At 39.2% G+C, this 21371-nt stretch overlaps 1 protein-coding gene across 19 annotated transcripts in view; it reads left to right on the top strand.

Annotated features, from left to right (window-relative positions):
- ZSWIM8 (zinc finger SWIM-type containing 8) overlaps positions 1-21371 on the top strand; it is a 73972-nt gene that overhangs the window by 3154 nt on the left and 49447 nt on the right. The window lies entirely within an intron of this gene.

Here is a 21371-nt window from a genome sequence, read left to right as displayed (position 1 = left end):
AGTGAGTCTGTACTGGCTTGGAATCTTTCATCATCTGGGATCTGTTTGGATTCCAGAAAGCCTGTACAAATTTAACTATTTTTAACACCTCTTTTTGAGATATTTTTTTTTTGCAGTCAGAAAAATAGTTTCTGTCAAGAACTTGCTGGATCCTGGGGCTGTCAGTTGTAGTGAGTCTTCTAAAATGTGATAATTCTAAGTACAGCTTGTGTGTTTTTTACTTCCACAGTTTACCATTTTGCAGTGGCCTGTGATGTAGCTTCCTATGCAAACATGAAATGAGGCTAGACACAGAGAGCTTCGATTTTAAAAGCTACAGGAAAGTAAGAGGAACTATAATCTGTTAGCCTTTTCCTCCAGTTTGGAACTCCGCCTGTGTTTTGATTTGGAATCAGTCAGACAAGTTATGTAATAGAGACAATTTCTAGCTTTTTTAATTGTTTTGAGTTTGTCTTTGTGAGAGTTCAATTCTTCTGTAATTAGTTCAAAGAGAATCCCCTTGAGACTGAAGGAAGTGCTGCTGGCTGAGGATTCTTCTTAAACAAACTAACAAACCACCATCCCCACCACTTACAGCTTTTTTACTTTTTGCAACATTTTACTTTGTGCTTGGGTGTTTTCTGTGTTTTGGTTATGCTTACAGCAAATTTAACAATAAGTCTTGTTGCAAATAGAGACAGTGTTCACTGCTGAGCTATTTACTTATTTGTTAGTCACTCTGTCAATGTGCTAGAAAAAAATAATGAAAGGTCTTATAATGAAAATAATGAAAAAGTCTGTTTTTTTCTAATATCATCCTTGGAACTGAATTCTTTGTAAAATCAAGTATCTTGAGTAGTTGTGTCAGAAAAATAGGACTGTAGCTGATTGTTTTTCCTCAACTTGATTTTTACCGGTTTGTGATAAATTCCTCATAGGTTACTTTATGTTACTTTCTATAGAGGAGTTTTCTTTTTAAATGTAGGATTGATAATGTACAGGATGAATGCATTGTGTCCACTTAATGTCCTTGGATTTTGAGACTCCTCACAATTTCCATGGGTACACCTGTACTGAAATCCCAGGCAAGATTTCAGCAAAACATATCAGTTCTGGGAAAACCAAGAGTCGTTTAGAACTTACTAAATAATTTTGTACCTCTGCTTTAGAAATGACTTCTTCTCACCCTAGGCTTCCTTGATTGCTTGTTTTTACCCCTGTCTGTTTTCTTTTTGAGTGAGATAATCCTAGTAATATATTTGACTATATACATCATTGATGAGAAGCTTGCAGCTGTACTACCTGAATAAAGTAACAGGAGGACTGAATTCATCATCGAAGTTCATGTGAACAGACGTTTTGGAGAACAATGTCTTTGCAGCATTTTCAGAAGCGCCTGCTTCCCCAAGTTGGTTTATGGCTCTAACTCACTTTCTTCCATATCAAGCTACGTTTCACCAATTTATCACCTTTCTGCCAATGATTTTGCCATTTCCCCAATTTTCTAGACAGTCTTTTGTTCTTCCCTGGAAACCATTCTGAGAGGCAGTATGGTTGTCTGATTGCCCTTCTCACTTTTAAAAATAGCTGCATTTTTTTCATTGGCAATTGAAGTCATCCTGGTGTACCTGCAAAGGTTTTGTCATCGGTTGTGATTACATAAGTATTTTTGCAACAGAGGTCTTAGAGTGCATGTTGAAGTACGCTCCAAACCTACCACGCCTTTGTTTCTTCTTGAAAGCGTCTCAGCTTTTTCCCACCCTAAGTCTTTTACAGTTTCTGAAGCATCAATGTTTACCAAACACTTAAGAAGTTGCTGTAAATACTGTAGGATTGCTAAATAATGTGTTCACAATACTTTCTGCTCAGTTTGCATTTATTTATTCACACTGGCTTACACTGGAAGTGTAATAATGAGTTGCATTGAAACTGTAATCAATAGTGATTATGGTGCTAAAGCTTGATCTTTCTTTCTTTCCTTTAACTGTTGCATACTGTATGGCAAAAACCTCTTAAACTACACTAAGAACTGATGCAGGCAGTAAAAATATTCTACAAAATATTGTTATCCAGCCCCAGAAAATTTGTATACTTCCAAGCTGTTAGGAATGCCCACAGTGTTAAGTACCAGGTACAGTGCCTCAAAAATACAAGCCATAGTGAGGGAAAGGTTGGCAGAGAATAGGCAGAGCCTGAGGTAAGGGTGTGATCACTTCAGAGAGACAACCTGATCAAAGCTGGAACAGTGTCTGCACTGGAAAAATGGCAGCGACTGATTTTCATTCATTTATAAGGATAAAGAATAAATAGCTTAGAGAGTAATACTTCTTTCTCAGAATTGCCAATAACAGCTTAATAAATTAAAATTAACCCTTGCTCAAAGAGCAGTTCAAAATCAAAAACAAACCAAAAGACTAAACCCAACAACAAAACAAGAAAAAAACATACTCTCTTTCAAATTTATACTGTGCTCTTCAGACTCTTGTTCTTTGTTGAGAAGAGTGTTGGTGTCATCCAGAGTATCCACTCAGAGCCTGAGGAAGCTGGAAATGAACACTCCATGGTTTGCTGCAGTTTTGTTGCTGACTGTTACTGAGTATTATAGCTACAATTGATTTTTTCCTACTTTATTTGTGCCTCTGGTATTGAGAGGGAGCTTATGTAATCAGCTTGTACTTCTGGGAGATACAGATGTAATGCATCTTATTTGTGTGAGTTTTTTAATGTAAAATAATGTGACAAATCTGTTTTAGCTCAAATATCTGTTATAATATGTCCAAGTTCGCTGGTAACATTAAAAAACCCCAAACAATAACCATTAAGCAAGAGTATTGTATGTGTATAGCTGCCTGATGAGTTCCTTCACAGGAATTAAAAATCTGAAAGTTAGTGAGAGATATTGCAAATGCTTATGAAATGAGTGGAGATCAGCTGTCCAAAGAGGAAAGGTAACATGAAAGTGAAGGCTTAGCTCTTAGCAGAAAATAGGTTTCTGTATATTTTTTCACCCTAGTAAGTGGATTGCACCTGTTTTTGTACTCCATCCCATTATGCATAGTGGTTGGTAGTGTTGACTCACTGTATAGCAGCAGCAAAAGTTCCAAGTTGAGGGTTGTGCAGAGGTTGTGCAAGGTGCAGAAGTGATGTCAATTCATTAGGGCTGAAGGTGCTGAAGAAACTCGGGAGACTGCCATTTATCAAGACTGATTGGCATAATTAAATGCACCCCTTCGGAGTGGGGATGCAGATTTCAGAAGCTGTCTAGAAGTTTCTACTAAACAAAAAGATTGTTTCATAAAGCAGTGATACCACTGCCTTTTGGGAGGATGACAAGCTGAATGACTCTCACACATTTGCCACTTATTTTGCATTTTCCCGAGCCTTTTTGAGATACCTGCAAGTGTGTACCCTTCTCTTCGGGAATGGAACTGGGGAATCCACGTAAAGAAGCTATCAGGAAAAGATGTACCTTTACTACTGCAATTTTAAATGGCCGAATTTAAATGGTGTAATTCTCTTGCTGTCTTCTGACCTCTTCCTTTAAATAAGCTTCTCCTCATGAGAAGTCTTGCACATTCTTTCCATATTTTAATGTCTCATCTTTGTACTGGGAGACCTTCCTGATTCCCATGGATTTTTCTTTTTGTGTTTGTTTTCTCCCTCCTTTCACCTTGTGTTGCTGAATGACCAGAGATCCTAGATGCTCTATTTGAATTTCAGGTGGACTGAAGCTATAGGGGTTCTTCTCTGTGACATGCTCACTTCCAGGGAAGCAATGACAAGGATTCAGCTTTGATTCTAGACTCTGGATCATGCTCTCTTCCTTCGTTTCTTATCCATGTCTTTATATCCAACATCCTTCCCACCGTTTTTTTTTTTTTTTTTTTGACCTGTTCTTTATTGCTAGAGGGTGAGTTTTATTTATTTATTTTATTTGTTTTTAACCTGTAAGTAGCTAGCTCTTTCCTGAGGTAAAAAACAAAGTGAAGACAAAAACACCTCAAGCTACACTTCATGTTTGAAGTATGTGGTTATCTGGACAAATTCATTTGACAATGAATTGCAAATGTCTTTTATTGATTATTTTACCCAGAACAATGCATGTTCACAGAATCACAGAATTGTCTAGGTTGGAAGAGACCTCAAGATCATCAAGTCCAACCTCTGACCTAACATTAACAAGTCCTCCACTAAACCATATCGCTAAGTTCAACATCTAAACATCTTTTAAAGACCTCGAGGGATGGTGACTCCACCACTTACGTGGGCAGCCTATTTCAATGCCTCACAACCCTCTCAGTAAAGAAGTTCTTCCTAACATCCAACCTAAAACACCCCTGGCACAACTTTAGCCCATTCCCCCTCATCCTGTCACCAGGCACGTGGGAGAACAGGCCAACCCCCACCTCGCTACAGCCTCCCTTGAGGTACCTATAGAGAGCGATAAGGTCACCCCTGAGCCTCCTCTTCTCCAGGCTGAACAAGCCCAGCTCCCTCAGCCGCTCCTCGTAGGACTTGTTCTCCAGGCCCCTCACCAGCTTCGTCGCCCTTCTCTGCACCTGCTCAAGCACCTCCATGTCCTTCTTGTAGCGAGGGGCCCAAAACTGAACACAGTACTCGAGGTGCGGCCTCACCAGAGCCGAGTACAGGGGGACGATCACCTCCCTAGCCCTGCTGGCCACACTGCTTCTTATACAAGCCAGGATGCTGTTGGCCTTCTTGGCCACCTGAGCACACTGCTGGCTCATATTCAGCCGACTATCCACCATCACTCCCAGGTCCTTCTCTGCCTGGCAGCTCTCCAACCATTCCTCTCCCAGCCTGTAGCTCTGCTTGGGGTTATTGCGCCCCAGGTGCAGGACCCGGCACTTGGCCTTGTTAAACTTCATGCAGTTGACCTCAGCCCATCGGTGCAGCCTATCCAGATCCTCCTGCAGAGCCTTCCTACCCTCGAGCAGATCGACACGCGCATAGCTTGGTGTCATCTGTGAACTTACTGAGGGTGCACTTGATCCCCTCACCCAGAACTGCTGTTAAAACAGCATCTTTTTTTAATGCTTATACATGTGTTTCTTGCATAAGTCACGTCTTTGAATGCTGACAGCAAAAGTTGTTTTCTTCATTAAATTAATGTGTTTAAATATTTGTATGATCTGGTGCTGCAAGCAGGCCAGAGCAAGTGGGAGACTAATTTTGTGTGCCTTACAGCCACTGCATGAGCCTGGTGCTTTGAGCCGTGCCCCCTCTGTGTGGCTGGGGTCACCCGTCAGAGAAGCTGTGGGGAATAAAACTGAAGATGTTGCTGCTGCTTCTGCAGTGTTACTGATTATATCAGGAGCAAAAGAGACCAGATTTGTCTTTTTCCCCTGATAATTCTTAAAAAGTACAGGAGAAGATGTAAATCCTGTCCTAATGTAAACCTTGGGAGATTTAAAATTAGAGCTTGGCTACTCACAAGATGCATCTTCATTTGTAGGCAGATGACTCAATTTCAAAACCTGCATTTTCTGGGTCTGCTTTTGAAGAGTTAACATCCCACAATGGGGGTGAATCCTTGTGACTCTTCACTTGGCCGTTGGAGATCTTTTTGCAAGTTGCTGAGTGCAGAGAGCAGTGGGAGCTTTCAGAAGCCAGGCAGGCTTGTTCACTACGCAGAAGTGGCCTGGTAGCTTCATAAATGGCATTCGGCTATCGTCAGCTTCATGCACCTCTTACTCTGTAGTGGTGTTGCTTAATATAGTGGCATGATCTTTATGTTTGAAGAGGCACCAGTTAAATGCAGTTTAATATGCAGGTTTACAAGTCTGGAATTGCAGTTCTGTTTGGGGAGCAGCAATAAAGTCATAACATAGCCTGTTTATGGAAAAATAGCACCTTTTGTGCTGTGTAAATTTCTTGGGTCTTTGGTGAGAAAAGAAGAAGTGAGAAAAGAATGAACTTGTGTGGTAACTATGGTAAAGTTCATTTTTAAGCAAACGTAAATTCAGTAATTACAGCTATGAAAGTTTGGTAGCAGATTAGAAATGGTTTAAATACTTAAATGGATATTCATTTTCAGAGTAACTGAGAAAGCTGCTTTTTGTACAGCCTACTTTATGAACCTTTGCTTGGTTTTGATGCCCAGTTTGTTAAGAGTTAAGTTACTCTACAAGCTCCCAAGTGTAACAAAGGTGTCCTTACATGTTTTAAACTTGCACAGAATTGAAGGGAAATGTGTACGTATTACTGTGACTTGGTTTAGTGAGTGGGAGAGTGGTTTCTTGTCCATAGCAAGTTATTGATAGTCAGTGGTTGCTGAGTGATGCAACTTATTCCAGTATGTTGAGAAAAAAATAACACAGTTGAATGTTAAGAAATATGAACCTGAAATAAATAAAAAAAAGTAAATGGCAAGGGTCATAGGGTAGTCTTTATATAAACAGATAAAAACCCTCTTCCCTCCCTGCAGTATACCTTTGAGGGAATAGAAATGGACGTCAGTGATTGACCAACATTTTGTGCGCCAGTTGTAAAACTGGGACCAGAAACCGTCTCCTTTTAATGGTCTGGTGTCCTAGTTATTATACAGTACTTTGTTCCAGGGGAAGAAAGGAATGTACAGCTTCAAAAGATGTTTTACATACTTTAATGAAGTTTTGGAGTAAATGTTTGTCTGTTTAAAATATCTATAATTAGTTTTGATATGCTTTTTTTTTTTCATATCTTTAAGTAAAAAGTCAAAGAGTCAAAACAAATTTATACTTTAGCTCTTAAAATGTATACATCTCTTTAAGATTTTTTTTTCTTTACCAACAGCTTTTTTTCTGTCACCTATCCAAATGTAAGACTAAAAAGCAGTTGTAAAGGTAATTTAAAAGTGTCATGGCTAAAAGTTAATTTTCAACTTTATTTTAATGCACTTTATTTGTATTAAGCTCTTTCCTTCCTCCTTCTCTTTTGCGACCCCTGTCTAAACACTCCAAAAGTAAAATTGAAAGCACATATATATCAACTCTTTAAAACACTAGGATTTTATTTTTTTTAAGACTGAAGAACAATGATGCATAATGTACAAAATATTTAAAATGTTAATTCTAGTTTTAAAGTACCATATCACACTTTTCTAAGTTTCTTCCTCTGATCCTATAGTCTGGGGCCAGAAGCATAGGGTTACCAACCAGAAGATTCTCATACTCCTTTGAATTTGTGTGGTTTTTGATGCGTCCTTTTGGTTTCTTCATCTGTGGAATGGCTGTGACATTCTGGCAAGGCTATGGATTGTGCCGCTTGCTAGTTTTCCGACATTTGTATCAGAAAACACTGAAACTGGTATCTTTGACCAAAAATTTTGTGATGGTGCTTTAAAAGTTAAGGGCAGGGCTTATGGAAAGTCTGTTGGTTTTGGTATGTTTAGTTCATTTATGTTTGCTTACATACAGCTGGAAACATAATGTCTTCTAAAAGAATGAAACAAAGGAACTCTCAGGCTATACTTGTCTGGAATTTTGCATATTTTGAGAAAAATGATGCTGTGAAAAGTGTCTGTTTTTAATGAAATAGTATTGGTCTTATGAGTTATTAGTGCTTCTAGGTTGTTCCAACAAAACATAAAAAAGGAGAAAATGTAAGTATTGAACAGTATAAACTAGGTCAAACATGTTTAAGATGCATTATATTCAATGGGCAAATCTTTGTGCTGATTTTTCTTTATTTAAATAAAAGTCTGTTGTTAAATTGGCAGCACTGAAAAAAATTGGAAATTAAGACATTCTCTTTTCACAGAAGAGGGAATCCTGAAAAGGTTGCAGGAATAGTGTCTTTACAGAAATGTCTAACACCCTCATTTGGCTGTTGCAGGCAGCAGACCCAACTGTTATTTCCTGATGCCTCGATGACTTTTATGCCTTTCTTTGGTCCACTAGTTTGGTTTAGTTTGTGGCTGTGGGACAAATAGTAGAGCTTTCAAGCTCCCTTTTTTTTTGGATGAGATTGGCATGTATGAGAAAGGGAAAGGATAAGATAGGGGGAGGATGAAAAAATCTGTCTTCAGAAGAAATCCTGTTTGCCCATGGGAGAAATGCTAGATGCTGTCATGCAGAAGAAGGGAGAATAGATTCAACAAAATGAAAAGGGAGGTCAGAGACACCCTCCCAAAAGTAGGAGAAAGGTCCACATTTTTTACAAAATGTAAATCGTGTGCTAAAGGAAGTATTACACAGAATTTGTTTGCAAGCAATGAGAATATTTACAGGAGGGCATCCAGCCATATTTAGACCTCACGAGTTAAGATATTTACTGAGGTGGGCTGGTGAGCACCTGCACCACCAATTCTGGCTTCCTCTTCATATAGAGAGGGGAAAAATGTGAGTAGGTGACGATCATTCTTTGCCACCCAGAAGTGCTGGTAAACAGAATTAATGCACTGTGGAGCTCTGAAAATGAAAACACTGATATTTTAAAATCTAATTAGTATGGAACTTACTGTTTTACTTTTTGTTCCAGATAAACTAGTGCAAAAAGTTAATTGCTGCTTTTTTGTTCGTGAGGCTAAAGATCATTAAAGATCCAGCTTTGAGCATGTCTCCCCAGCCAGAATTCAAGAATGGAAAAAGTGAGGTGGCCTTAAAGTGAATGTAGCCAAGTTACCATCTGGACTCTTTTTTAGATGGATTCATTAAAACAATGCCTACGTGTAGCCGAACCGTTACTACTGGCATCTTGCCAATGGATGTGACAGATTCTTTCTTGAAATACAAAAAAATGTGCTGAAGCTGTGAACATTGAACGCTGTATGACCTTACGGAATCTGTCCATGTCTTGTTTCTTGTGTTTGAAGGGCTTCAGCTTTTGCAGATCTCAATTGATGTTCAAATTTGTCTGACTTCATGTATTAACAAAATGTTATTCTTGAGACTTACCCTTTATTTATTTTTTTTCCTTTGTAATATCCCTGTACTGGAATTCTTACTTGATAAATTTGCATCTGGCCCATCCTCTGGAGAGTGTACAAACACGAATCCTTGTTAATCCGTGTTAGAGGCTAATTGAAGAGCTTGATGATGGCTTGAATGCCTAAGTTTCATGCTTTTAGGAAGCACTGATGGCTGATGTAAAAATTATTGTTAAGTATTTGACATTTAAGCTTCATTGTAGTCCTGCTGGTAAGTAAAGATGTAATTAATAGCTCTGCAAATGAAACGACTACTTCTTATGAGACTCTAATACCTTGGTGAAGTCTGTAGGGCATCACTTAATAATTCTCTTGAGCTGTTTACAGTTTCTGCTGCATATTACGTGTAATTACATTTGCTACCTCATATTTAGGTCAGTAGATGCTGAGATGGGAGAAAAAGGGAAAAGCAGCTGTAAATGCATTTGCGGGAGCTAGCTGGATGGGCCAGGTGTGAAAATATTTGCAGCTTACGCTTGCATATAACTTTTGTGCATGGTTTGAAGGGAAGGCAATCTGACACGGATACGTTAGTTGTATGTGACCCTGAATGCCTTTGGAAGTTTTCATTGACTAATGGATTGCTTTTAAAGCGGTCGTGTGCGGGGTCAGCTAAGCTGCTTAACCTTCTCAAGGGCAGGGAGTTAGTGTTTCCTTACTGGTTATGAGCAGCAAATGCTTCAGGACTTCTGCAGCCATTTTCAGAAGGTGGTTGGCTTTGCTTCAGTCCTGTGATGTTGGAAATACCTTGGAAGGTCTTGCCCATCTGGCTAAGCAAATTCATGCAGTGGATTGTATTTAATCAGTGCCTCACAGCTTTCTTGTGTTGCATTTGTCATTATTTTTGTGTACTGAAAATGATAGATGTACGTGTCATTAGTTCCTCTGTGCGCACTGTGTAGCTGCTGGCTTGTTCCTGTATTCCTCGAGACTCAGCTTTGTGTCGAGGCGGCCTCTCCGCCCTGTTCCCTCTCCAGGGGAGGGGAGGGAAGTGGAAGAGAAGTCATTTCTTGTTAGAGGAGGAACTTTTTCCAACCGCAGGATACCAAGGAATGAGCAGACAGATGCCTTACTTCTAGTGAAAGGAAATGGCAATGCTGAGGGATGGAGAGCTTGAGGAAGGCTGGGGGCTGCTGCCTTTGGGGGCTTGTGTCCTGCAGCAGCACTTTGTGCCGGCCACGGGCTGCTGTGCTGCACCTCTCAGCTGCAGAGGGAGACCCTGGAGTTGAGGGATAGCACTGAGTGGGCTTTGTAACCTCCCATAAAGCCGTAGACCCAAGGTTAGAATTGGGGGAGATTTTAACAAAACCAAAGGAAGTAAAAACAGGAGTCAGGTGAGAGTTTTTCTGAAACATTTAGGTATCTAACTTCTTTTGACTCTTGTCTGTGGAAACAGTTTTTTAAACCTGTAATGGTTTTGCGTCGGTGATACTAAAAGGTGGTGTCTTCTTTTAGGTTCTGGCAGATGTTTAATTAATTTTTTTCACCCTAGAGATGAGATTGCCTCATCCTTGATCTGTTCTTTTCAGCCAATAACTTTCCCATAAGCCCAATAAAATTGGCCTGATCTCATTCTGATAATGCTCAGTAATGCAGCGCTTCAGTGTTTGCCAGTGCATTTGTTTGGAGGCCAAGCGATACCGCTCTGGGATTTAGGCATAGGAGAAAGCTGGCTAGAGATTAATTTTGCATGTAATACTTCAGGATGGATGCTAATGGTAGAGAGCAACACATTAAATGCTGTATGCTGCATGGTGTTTTGTGTGACATCCTCGCAGTGTTAGAAAACCTATCGATACTTCTGGGTACAGATGCTCAGCTGGGCTGCAGTCTGGGTTTTTGACTTGTGTTTGTCTTCCACTGTCTGTGTTCAGCATAATAGCTGCTCCCTGGTGGTCTTTGTAACTTGCTTGTTTGTTGTCGGCCGCAGCGGTTAATTTTGAATTCTGAGATTATAAAATACTTTGTGCGGGGCAGAAGTGGAAATAAGTGGTGGCACTGAGCCTTCCTTTCAGGAAACAGAAGGCGTTTGATCTCTGTGCTCTGAATGCACAATGCAGGTTATGCAGTGTGCTTCTGCATGGAGCGCGAGGGGGAACAGCGCCGGGAAAATGCCTCAGCCTGCAGCTGATCTGCTTCATCAGCTGCGGAGTTATTCTGAATGCGAGCTGCCCAATTTGTTGTGAAACCTTGGCCAGCACTGGCATGAATACAGTGTTTTGTAGCACTGTCTGTCTTTCTTTACAAAAATCTGCTGTTCATTTTAGGTTTTCTAACAGATGTCAGTTGCTTGCCCAGGCTGCTCTTTTTTTGAAATGAGTTCTTTTTTTTTTTTTTTTTTGTTTTCTTCAGGGAGGGAAACAGAAGGGTGATGGGTGATTGGATTAAGAATTTACTTGTCTGCATTTCCAGAGGAGGTTGTCAGGTTGTGAATGCTGCATTGCCTGCCTAATGCTGGTATTACAGTTTTTGGACCTCAATCATGTTAGAGTGGGTGAGAGTTGAGAAAAGAGCTTGCTGACATTTTGTTCTTGAGATTCAGAGCTTATGGAGAGACAAATAGATCTCATCTCGCAGAAGGCATCAGCATAACATCAGATACTCCAATTTCATCAGCGCAGCTCTGTGCACAAGATTTTCAGTCATTGCACAGGTGAAGCAATAGAATTAAGTGGAAAATACAGCTTTCCGTTCTGATCTGGTTTTGAGAGAGTTTGGAGAGATTCTGACATATGCTGAGAGCAGATGCTTTCTCTAGGTACTTTGTATGTTTTTGCAACAAAATTGTATGTGAACTGTGAGGCAGAACTGAAGTGACTAGAATCTGAGGAGTTCAAGTTTAGTGGTGGAGGAAAGTTCAGGTTTTTCTGTCCTGGAGTTTAGAAGTCATGGATTTTGGTTTCACCTTTATCTCCCTCCCTTTCTCTATCAAACATCTCTTTGGTTATTAAATATAATGTGTAGCTTTCCACCTTTGCCTTGTCCAGAGGTTCTGATGATTGAATCAAGTGTTCTTTCTAGAGGTCTGGTTTCCAATATATGAATAGTGTGTAACTGATGCTTTAAGGACATGAGGACAAGTTAGTAAGGAAGGAAAGTAAATGCTCTTCAGCCAGCTGACCCTTGGAGTGTAGAAAAAGTTTTCATATGTGTGGCTCTTCTTCAGCCTAGAAAGTGCAAGAGGACGTTTAAAGGTTACTTGGACATACTGAATTCTTTAGTCACGGTCACTAGTGGTGAAAAAAGGAGTAACAGAACAGAAGTGATTATTTTTCTTATTAATATGTCATAGTGCCCTGAAGACAGAATTCCTTCAGGTATTTTGTCTCTGAAAGTATTCTTCCTGACATAGGAAGCTACAGATGAAGTTGGGAGGGGTAGAAATGAACAAGCTGCTCCAAAACAGTGTATTGAGAAGCTTGTCTCCATCTTCATGCACATTGTAGCTTCTTCTTGTGAGGAGCTGCTTCTTGCATCATTTTCTAAAAAGTCCTGTAGCAGAAAGCATCAGCCTTTTTCTTCTGGTTTAGGTCTGTTCAGCAGTCCTTAGACTGCCCCAGATCTTCCCTGGTAATGCTGGTACTACATGACTTGGTTAAATTGTAATTTCTTCTAATTAAGTTGTGATAAGAGTAGCAGTCACTGCTCTGATTGTTGTTGCAGTAGGATTATGGTAGACACTATGTTTTGTGGGATAAGATAATGTTTCTGAATCATTTTGTGGAAGTTTCAAACAAACTTGTGCTTGGGATGTTTGACAACATGATTTGAGCTGATCTGGCAGAGGCTGTTAAACCTGCTGTCCATGTCTCTCCAGTTCTCCTCTCATCTGTGTGACACATAGGTAAGGGCTCTGATTCTCAAGGGAGAAGGCTAATTTGAAAAGAGTGCAGGAAGAAAAAGCCATTTTCTTTCTTAAGAAATTCAACAGAAATTTGAGGATGGTTAAACACCGGTGGCTGATGCCCCATGCCTGTCAATGTTCAAAAGGCATGTAGATAATACCCTCAATAAATTGCTTTAACTTCTGGTTAGCCTTGAAGTGGTCAGGCAGTTGGACTCGATGTTTTTATGTCCCTTCCAACGGAACTATATTGTTCTGTTCAATTCTAAGTAGGTGCTGCATTCATCTGTGGTTGCTTGTTCTTCTCAGCATTGTTTTAGCATTAAAAGCAGGGGTACTGGTAACTAGAGCATCTCAGAAGAATGCTCTGAAGGTAAGTCACAAGCATTTTATATGGCAGTGGATGGTGGCTGATGGTTGTTTAGAGCAGGGAGAAATGAAGAATTCTATAGGGGAAGCTGAGACGTGGCTGTGGGATTTTTGGTATACTCCTACTGATTTAGACATGAAATAGGTTCAGACTCTTGGGCCTTACACAAACATCATGCATCTTCTAAGGTTTAGTTCTCTTATCAGGTATGGGATAGGAGTATAAAGACTCATTGGCTTTTTTTGTGCTTTGTGAAATCTTGTGGAAGTGTTTTGAGGAGCTGGCCTAATACTTGAACACTTTACGATTTCCAAGATGTAACTTTAAAAACAATAACCTCAAGATAAAATACTTAACTCACTCCAATATTGAAACAGCCACCAGTAGGAATTGAATATAAGTAGGAGAATATGTAGGATTCCAAATATGAGTAGGAGTTGAGCATGTAGGATCCCTACCTAGTTAGGTTCTTGGCTTCTTTAACAATTTTTTTTTTGGATTGCAGTCTCTATATTTGGTCTTAGGGTAGTGGTGATGTTACTTCTCTGACAGCAAAGTTAAGTCAGCTGTTTTATTTATTTATTTAGCTCTGTATGCATACAGAGTGAGTATAAAAAATGATTGTAAAGTAAGTTTGTCAGTTTTTTTTTTTTTTTTTTTTTTTTTTAATAATTCAGATGACCAGAAGGAGACCTGCAGGACTTAGCAGGTTTAAACTTACTGACACTTGAAAACAAAACAAATTATTATATTAACAAAACACTTATTCACCAGAAATCCAGAGTGTAATTGAGTATTGTATTTTGCAAATCTATTAGAATGTGCAAAACAAACAAAAGTGTTAATATTTGGTGTTTAGGTGTATTTTAAGATCTGCATTAAAGAAAAAATACTTTCTTGCTTCCTAATCATAGAGACAGAAATCATGGCGTCAGGATATGTCTATACATTTAGCCAAACTACATGTATATACTTACTTGATTTTGAAATGAGGTGTGAATACAGGAACAAAAAGGTAGTTTGAGCAATCAGGTATTTTTTACATTTGTAGCATATTTGCTACCTATATGAGCTGTTTGTGACACAGTATTAAGCAATTTTCAGAAACCAAATTGAGCTGAGATTTGACTTTGTGCTATGGCTTTTGTTGCTGATAATAGAGACTTTAAGGATGAATTGGACACCCTCTTGTGGTAAAATTAGCCTGTGCTTTGGATAAAATAATAAATAGCTATTCTTAAAATGTTACTGTGGTTGCAATGGAATTAGTATAGTAATGGTTGCTGCAGTTTGTCAGTTAAATGTGAGGTTTCCAGTTGTTGACCATAATCTGCCCATCTGGGGTTTATTTGTATTTTTAAAAGCTTTTGGCTATGAATCTCTTGATTGTTATGTAGTATACCCTAATGAAAAAGTTCTGTTACTCATTCCACTTCTCAAATATTTAGTACATTAAAATGTCATTCTGTGGCTTCAGCCTGATGTAGGTTCACCCAAATTCTCCTTTTTGCTTTCAGCATGGTGTTATATATCTCCTCATTTGCTATCCTACCACATTATTCTCAGTGTAATTTCACTGCTAAAAAATGGTTATGAAAACCAGACAGAGCTGTATAACTCTAGGTGGGGGAAATGAGAGGTATAAGAAAGTCTTATTAACACTGATCCCATTAAGGTTTTAAAATGTTAGCTGCACTTGCCTGCCTGTTCTGAGTATGTTGACATTTTAACAAGTACAAAAACATTTTCAAAATGAAACAAAACAAAAGGGGCCCTCAAATCAAAATGCTCCTTTCAGTCATCTTTTCTGAGCAAGCTTGATTAGTGATCAGCAGCAGTGTTCGTAGCATACCTTCTCCATCACTTAAACCTATTTTTTCATCTAACCTTCTTGTTCTGTCTCAGCATCTGAACAACTTGCATGGATGAATTCCACTGAAGAGTTTCTTCCAGAGTCTGCTGCTCTCCGTTATTGCAGCTGCCTTGTTAATGCTGAGGTGTTGTGCGGAAGAATTGGTTTGAAGCAGTATCTGAGAAACAAATTGCTGAAACTTTATCTTGACTTGGTATAAAAGCTGTTCTAGTGTAAAGGAGTTGCTTATTTTCTGAAGATTGACACTGCTTGACTGGCTTAGGAGCCAGGACCATGCATTTTCACGTTTGTTTCTTAATCTGTAAGTAAAAGAACCCCCTACTTTTTAGCAATACTGTGGTTTGCTTGGTTTCAACAAGCAACAATGTTGGCTTTTCCCCTTTGCATAAGATGGCATGGAATTGTTAATCTGAAACGGGGGAATGCCAGTTGAAGACAGCGGGGGGACAGTATTCGAGTATTATGCTGAATCTTCAGCTTCTCAGGTTGCGTTGTGCCGTAGGTAGTCAAGCTAGACCTGGATTAGGGTGGGGAGGTGTGTGTGGGGGAGCTTCTTGTGTCCATTCAGTTGTCCAGGTCTGGCATTGCAGGGTCTTGGTTCAGTCTTGGGGTCTGAATTGCCCCATCTGTGGGGTGACTATACAGCACAGTTTCATCACCCTTCGGCTTGCCAGTTTGTGTTTCTTCTCTGCTGTTTGGGGCAAGAAGTTACACTCTTTGTGCTTGTTCAGTCTTTGGCATGTCTACTGAGAACACCAATTTGCTCCAACTGTGCTGGAACAATCCTTGATGTGTGTGTGTGTGTGTCCACTGTGAACTGCCCAGACACCAGCTGTCTGGTTCCAAAAGGTCATTACAATGCAAAGTGTGGTGATTTTTTGAGGGAAATGACATCCTAATTGTAAGAATCACCATATGAGCCTGAAAGAGGGCATCTTGAGTGAGATTTTTCTTTTTTATCTAATGTGCTATATTAGATAGCCTATTCTAAGCACAGGTCTAGCTAATCTTTCTTTTACTACATATTACAGCTTTATAGCTGCTCCAGCAGTTTGCCTCTGAGCCTTTATAATGAAATTTTCTCAAGCGGTTCAATTTAGTTTAAACTCTTTTATCTTAAATCCTCCCTCCCCCAGCTTGGGCACATTTTGGCATAGGTTTTTAAAGGTGAATAATGCTATTGTTTCAAATGCTTGTTTGTTACCTCTCTCTCTTCTATATGTTTAAAACTATTAGCTGTTTTGGTTGCATCGTGTTGTAAATATTTAGTGTCTTTTTTTGGAGCTTGGTAGTTGTGGGCAAATATTTCATATTTCACAAAGTCTTTCTGGCAAAGAGTAGAGTGGCTGCAATACCTCTTCAGCTCTGATGGAGAAGAACTCTTCCTTTATGCCTTTGGAAACATAGCTGCTACATTTGTGACTGTGTCATGAAGCTTCCATTTAACTGTGCTTAGGTAATTTACGCCAAAGATCATTATCCCAAGACTATTCCAGGATGCTCTTAATATTCCACCATTTGTATGTGTGCTGTACTACCGTATTATGGATGTGCTGTATTTTCTAATAGTGTGACCTGAAGTTTGGGACGTTGTACAGGACAGGTATTGGCTTCGTGTCTCACAAGTGTGTGCTTGAAAGCCACAAACCAGCAAGCTGACAGAAATGCATCCTTACTGCTTCCGTGGGCTGCAAGTACATTAGTTCAACACTTCTGATCTTCCCTTTCTGATGACTTTATAGGGTTGGGATCTGCTTGGGCACAATGTTAATGTGACAGAAAACTGAGTGGTGGTGGTGGTGTGTTTGTTACTCGTTGAGATTGTTCTGCTCCTACCTGAATGCCTTTTCTTTGGAAAGAGAACTAAAGTAACTGGGCCTTGTGGAAGGAGCTTTGGATGAGAAATGCTTTTGAAGGAAGAGAATATACCCTGTTTTCAGGCATTTGCAATGTACCGTGTGTTTTATCCTCAGTTCAGAGGTCAATTTTGATTATTTAAAAAAAAACATATATCCTGCTTTTTGTAGGGTGTTGATTATCTGGCAAAATGGAAGAATAATAAGGAAAGAAGTATAAGTAATAGCCTAAATACTTTGGGTCTAATCTTTATTCAAAATGAAGAGAAATTTTTAATTCCAGTGGTCATGTTTCATTCTGCAGTATTCACCTTGGGAAGTTGTGCATTCAAAGCATTCACCTTAGAGTATTACAGAGTTCAAGACAAAGGCAGAGTTTTTTGATGTTTGTTGCAAAGTTGGAGACAGAAAGGAATATATTGACTTCGCATGTACTTCTTAAAGATATCAACACCAAGAATAAATTTTTAGAAAGGAAAAATGGAGATTAAAGTAAAACAAACAGCAGAATTTTGGAAAAAAATGTACAGAAAACAGTAAGAAACCAAACATTTTTGAAGAGCTTTGTTTTAGGTATGTTATAGGTAAATGCAAGGCTTGCTCTGCTGGCCTGTATTTGAGAGTTCTCAGCACTTTTTTTGGTTTCAAGGGGTATAAGAGAGACTATGTCGCTGCCTTAAGTCAAGGGGCACTTTACTAGTGTGCATTTCTGCTTGATTTATTTTAGTTAAATGCCTAAGTGGCATTCCACAGTGGCAGATTTATCTTTCTACATGGCAAACCCTGTAAAAAGGAATGTAATATTTACCATTTAAAAAAAAATGAGGTTTGTAAAACAAGTTTTATTATGGGCCCGCACACACCTTCTTCACCAGTCAAGATTGTACTCTGTTTTTTCTGTTAGTTTTTCTGTTCTTCTCATTTTCTCTTTTGATAACAGAAGTGCCTCACTTCATTTCCCCCATCTCCTTGTTCTATCTATAGTTGGATTACTTTGCTTCACTGTGTTACATTTTGGACTGAGGCCAATGGTAGAGGTGAGAGGAAATGTGAGATGTGGGCTAGGGATAACTATAAAATCAAGCTGTGGACTGATCTGTCAAAAGATAATGCAGCCTAAGATGTTGTACAATGTAGTTTACTTGTTCTGCTAAGAAATGCCACCCCATTTTCTTTAAGGTATATGTAAAAAGACAATGAGTCTTGTCTGTGCACTGTCTTATGTCATACTTAGAGATTTGTTCACTTGCATTTGTATTTATTCACTTGTACGTATAGTTTATTTTTAGGGTCATGTGTCAACTGAAAGTAACCCAATGGAAATAATGTAATTAGATAACAAAACATTCCGTGCTTGGCCAAGTTGGATTTGTTTCAGTTCCATTTGATAACTCTTTTGTATTCTCTTTGGCCCTATTTTACTGATTATTCAAGCAGTTTCTTCTCCCTCTCCTTGTCTGTCATGCAAACTCTATTATTGTACTGAAGAAAACATAGCTTAGTTGGAACATGATCTGTTTTTATGAAAAAGTGTTGGCTGCAATTCCTGCAGCCTTGCCTATACTAGGAAAGGTTAAGCAATGTAGCACACCTATGTCAGTAAGTCCTGCTGGTACAGAATTTGCTTCCACTGGTGAAAATGCATGTGTGTGTGAATAGCTTGTATTAGCTGTTTGGGGGCTGGGTTTAGTTTGGTTTGTTGTGTGTTTTGTTGTTGGTTTTACTGTTACTGTTATTGTGCCTGCAGGAATAATAATAGCTATTAGAAAACTGTGATAAAAATCAAACCTGTAATTCACATGAAACAGTAGCAAAAAGTGTGGGATGGTTCTCATGTTTCACATGACAATAGATGGATGGGACGTGATTTATTCAGAATGGTTTAGATGTGTTTGGTCCTGCCTCTCAGGTAGGATGTACAGATTAGATGATCTCTCAAGTTCTTTTCTAGACCTGGACTTTGGGTTTTGCTAGTCATTTAATGTGTAGGTCAGAACTGATGAGGGTTGCTTATGTTTCCAAGACTTGAAGAGTTTCCTTTGTTCTGCTTGGGCAATCATGTCTGCTTCCCAAGAGGAAGCCGAGATTCTTGCTATTGTGCTTCACAGTTTAAAATAGTCTTCTCCCTCAGATAGATTTATCGTTCAAATGTGTCAATGTTCCATTACATCTTTGATTTCATTACTGTATCGTTTTTTACACTGTTTGCAATCTTCTTTGCTGTCTTTATCATTGCATTCTGAATGCATGCTTTCTCCTTTTCTTTGCTAGCAGACTTTAATTTTTTGTTCTTGCCCAAAATGTATTTATGCAGTACTTGAGAGTACCTTTTGTCTGTCTTACTGATAGTACCTTTTGATACAAGCAGGTGTGAATTCGCCAGTAGTAGATGTGTGTATCTAGAGATAAACTTTTGGAAAACGTTTTGTTTAGGACTCAAAGTATTCAGAGTCTAATTTAAGCACTTAGCTGGGGCTGTCCAGCTGACTTCACAGGAAGCCTAATCGTGTGCTAGGTAAGTGTCTCTCTCACCTTAGGGACTACCCCCTCAAAACTTAGGGCAGTTTAACATAGCAATTTTAGTAGTCACAGTATGTGCCAGCTTAGCTACTGTGAATTCGTCTATTCTTAAAGTATCATTAAAAATTTATTTTCTACTTTTCAGTTATCTTCTACCCTTTGTTCTCCATGGCTCTTTTCCTTATAGAAAATTAACCATTTTAGACAGATTCATGGCCTTACATATAAGACTATTGCTTTTCAGATTATTTTTCCCCAACAGGTGTTACTGCTTTCACCTTTTTCTGAAGAGGTCTAAGCTGCGTGCTCTGAATGTCTGAATGCACACTGAAGCAACATTGTGATGGTTAGTTGACTGCTGTCTTCTGCAGATTACTACTGACACGGAACAGCTGACAAAGCTGAGGTCAATGCAAAGTGAACTGGTTACCATAGTTCACTGTGTAAATCTGTTAAAGTCATGGGCTGACTTGCACTGGAGCAGATGAGGAGGTCTCTTGTTGTCTGGTCCATTGACTCTTCTGTGAAAATCATGATCTTCACCTCCCAAAGCATATTGTTTAATTCTTTGGTCATACGCAAGGCCATCATTAGAAGAAAAGGGGCTTGCTTACGTTTCAATTCTTTTTTATTTCTTTTCCCACCAGTGTTGATTTCCATGACAGCATCTGAGTTTTTCTTCCTGATTAGGTTTCTAAAAGATTAATACTTAAGTGTGTTTGGCATCTGGTTTAGCCTACATTGTCTCATCTGTTTTGGTCTTACTGTTTTTGACTGAGTCTATCCATCGTAGCACTCTAAAATATTTTATTTCATATCCATTCTCTGCCATGTTTATAAATCGTTATACTCCAGCATTATGACTTATTCCAAAGTGCTTTAATATTCTGTATTTTCACACACAACTCTTAAGTCGTTGTATTTCCTATACTCTGTCTTCTTTTCCCACTTGTCCATTTCACTTAATGTAGCACAAGTGTTTGACAAGGAAGAGAAAAGCTCTAAAAGTCATGTGCTACTAGTGCCGGGATGCCTGGTACCACCCCCAGAATCTCTTACAGAGTAAATTCAACAGATTCCTCAAATAGGGCTGACTTCCATACAGTTAAAGTGGATTTTTTTTGTCCCGAAGTCATTGTCATCCGTGATCAATTTAAGACTACCATGGCAAGGGGTTTTGCAGCCATATAACTTTGTGAGCTGACACAACACTGCTGAAGTGAGTCATCTTCCTCAATAAAGCTGCAATTTCTTCTCATAGTATGAAATCTTGGTAGACGATGCAGAAGAACAGGGGACGCTGGCTACAGTGTTTCCTGGGAAGTTATTTTGTCCAAAGGAGCCTTTTGCTAATATATAATGTGATTGTGAGAGGGAGGCAGGGATCTGTGGGGAAAAGTGGCAGCTGGAAGTAGGGTCCTGCTGGTGTCAGGACTATTTATCCAGCCTACTCCCTGCTGGTGTCTGAAAAGCACTTGAGAAAAGATGAGAGTTGTAAGTACACTATGTAGTACATAAATTGCTCTAATGATGGTTATTCACTCTTGACTTCCCTTTTTGGGGTGAGGTACCCTGTGGGCAGGGAATGGACATAGCGTGCAGCAGCAAGAAATCACTGTGGGGTTCTCCTGATGAGGTTGAGTACTACTGCTCTATTGACAGAAAGGTCCTGAAAATTGTTAGATCAGGGGCTACAAAGTTGTCTGATACATCAGAAAGCACGTGTTTCTTATGTGTAGTAGCAATCTCTCTTTCCCACTTGGAATACAGATATTTTTTCAGGAGGGGTAATGTCAAAGTATTTTTCTTGAGCTAGTTTAGATTGAAAGAAAACAGTCATACTGTGTAATGAAGTGAGTGGAGGGTAATTGCAGTGATCGTACTAGTGCTCCTAGTACTACTATTCCTCTGCTAGCACTACTGAGACCTAGTAACTGATTGTATGCAGTAGTCTATTGCAACTATAAAGAAAAGTATTTTTAGGCATGAGTATTTTAAGG

This window comes from Aythya ferina (genome assembly GCF_964211825.1).
Source record: "Aythya ferina genome assembly, chromosome: 7".
Lineage (NCBI taxonomy): Eukaryota > Metazoa > Chordata > Aves > Anseriformes > Anatidae > Aythya > Aythya ferina.
This window is presented reverse-complemented; position numbering and strand designations above follow the sequence as displayed.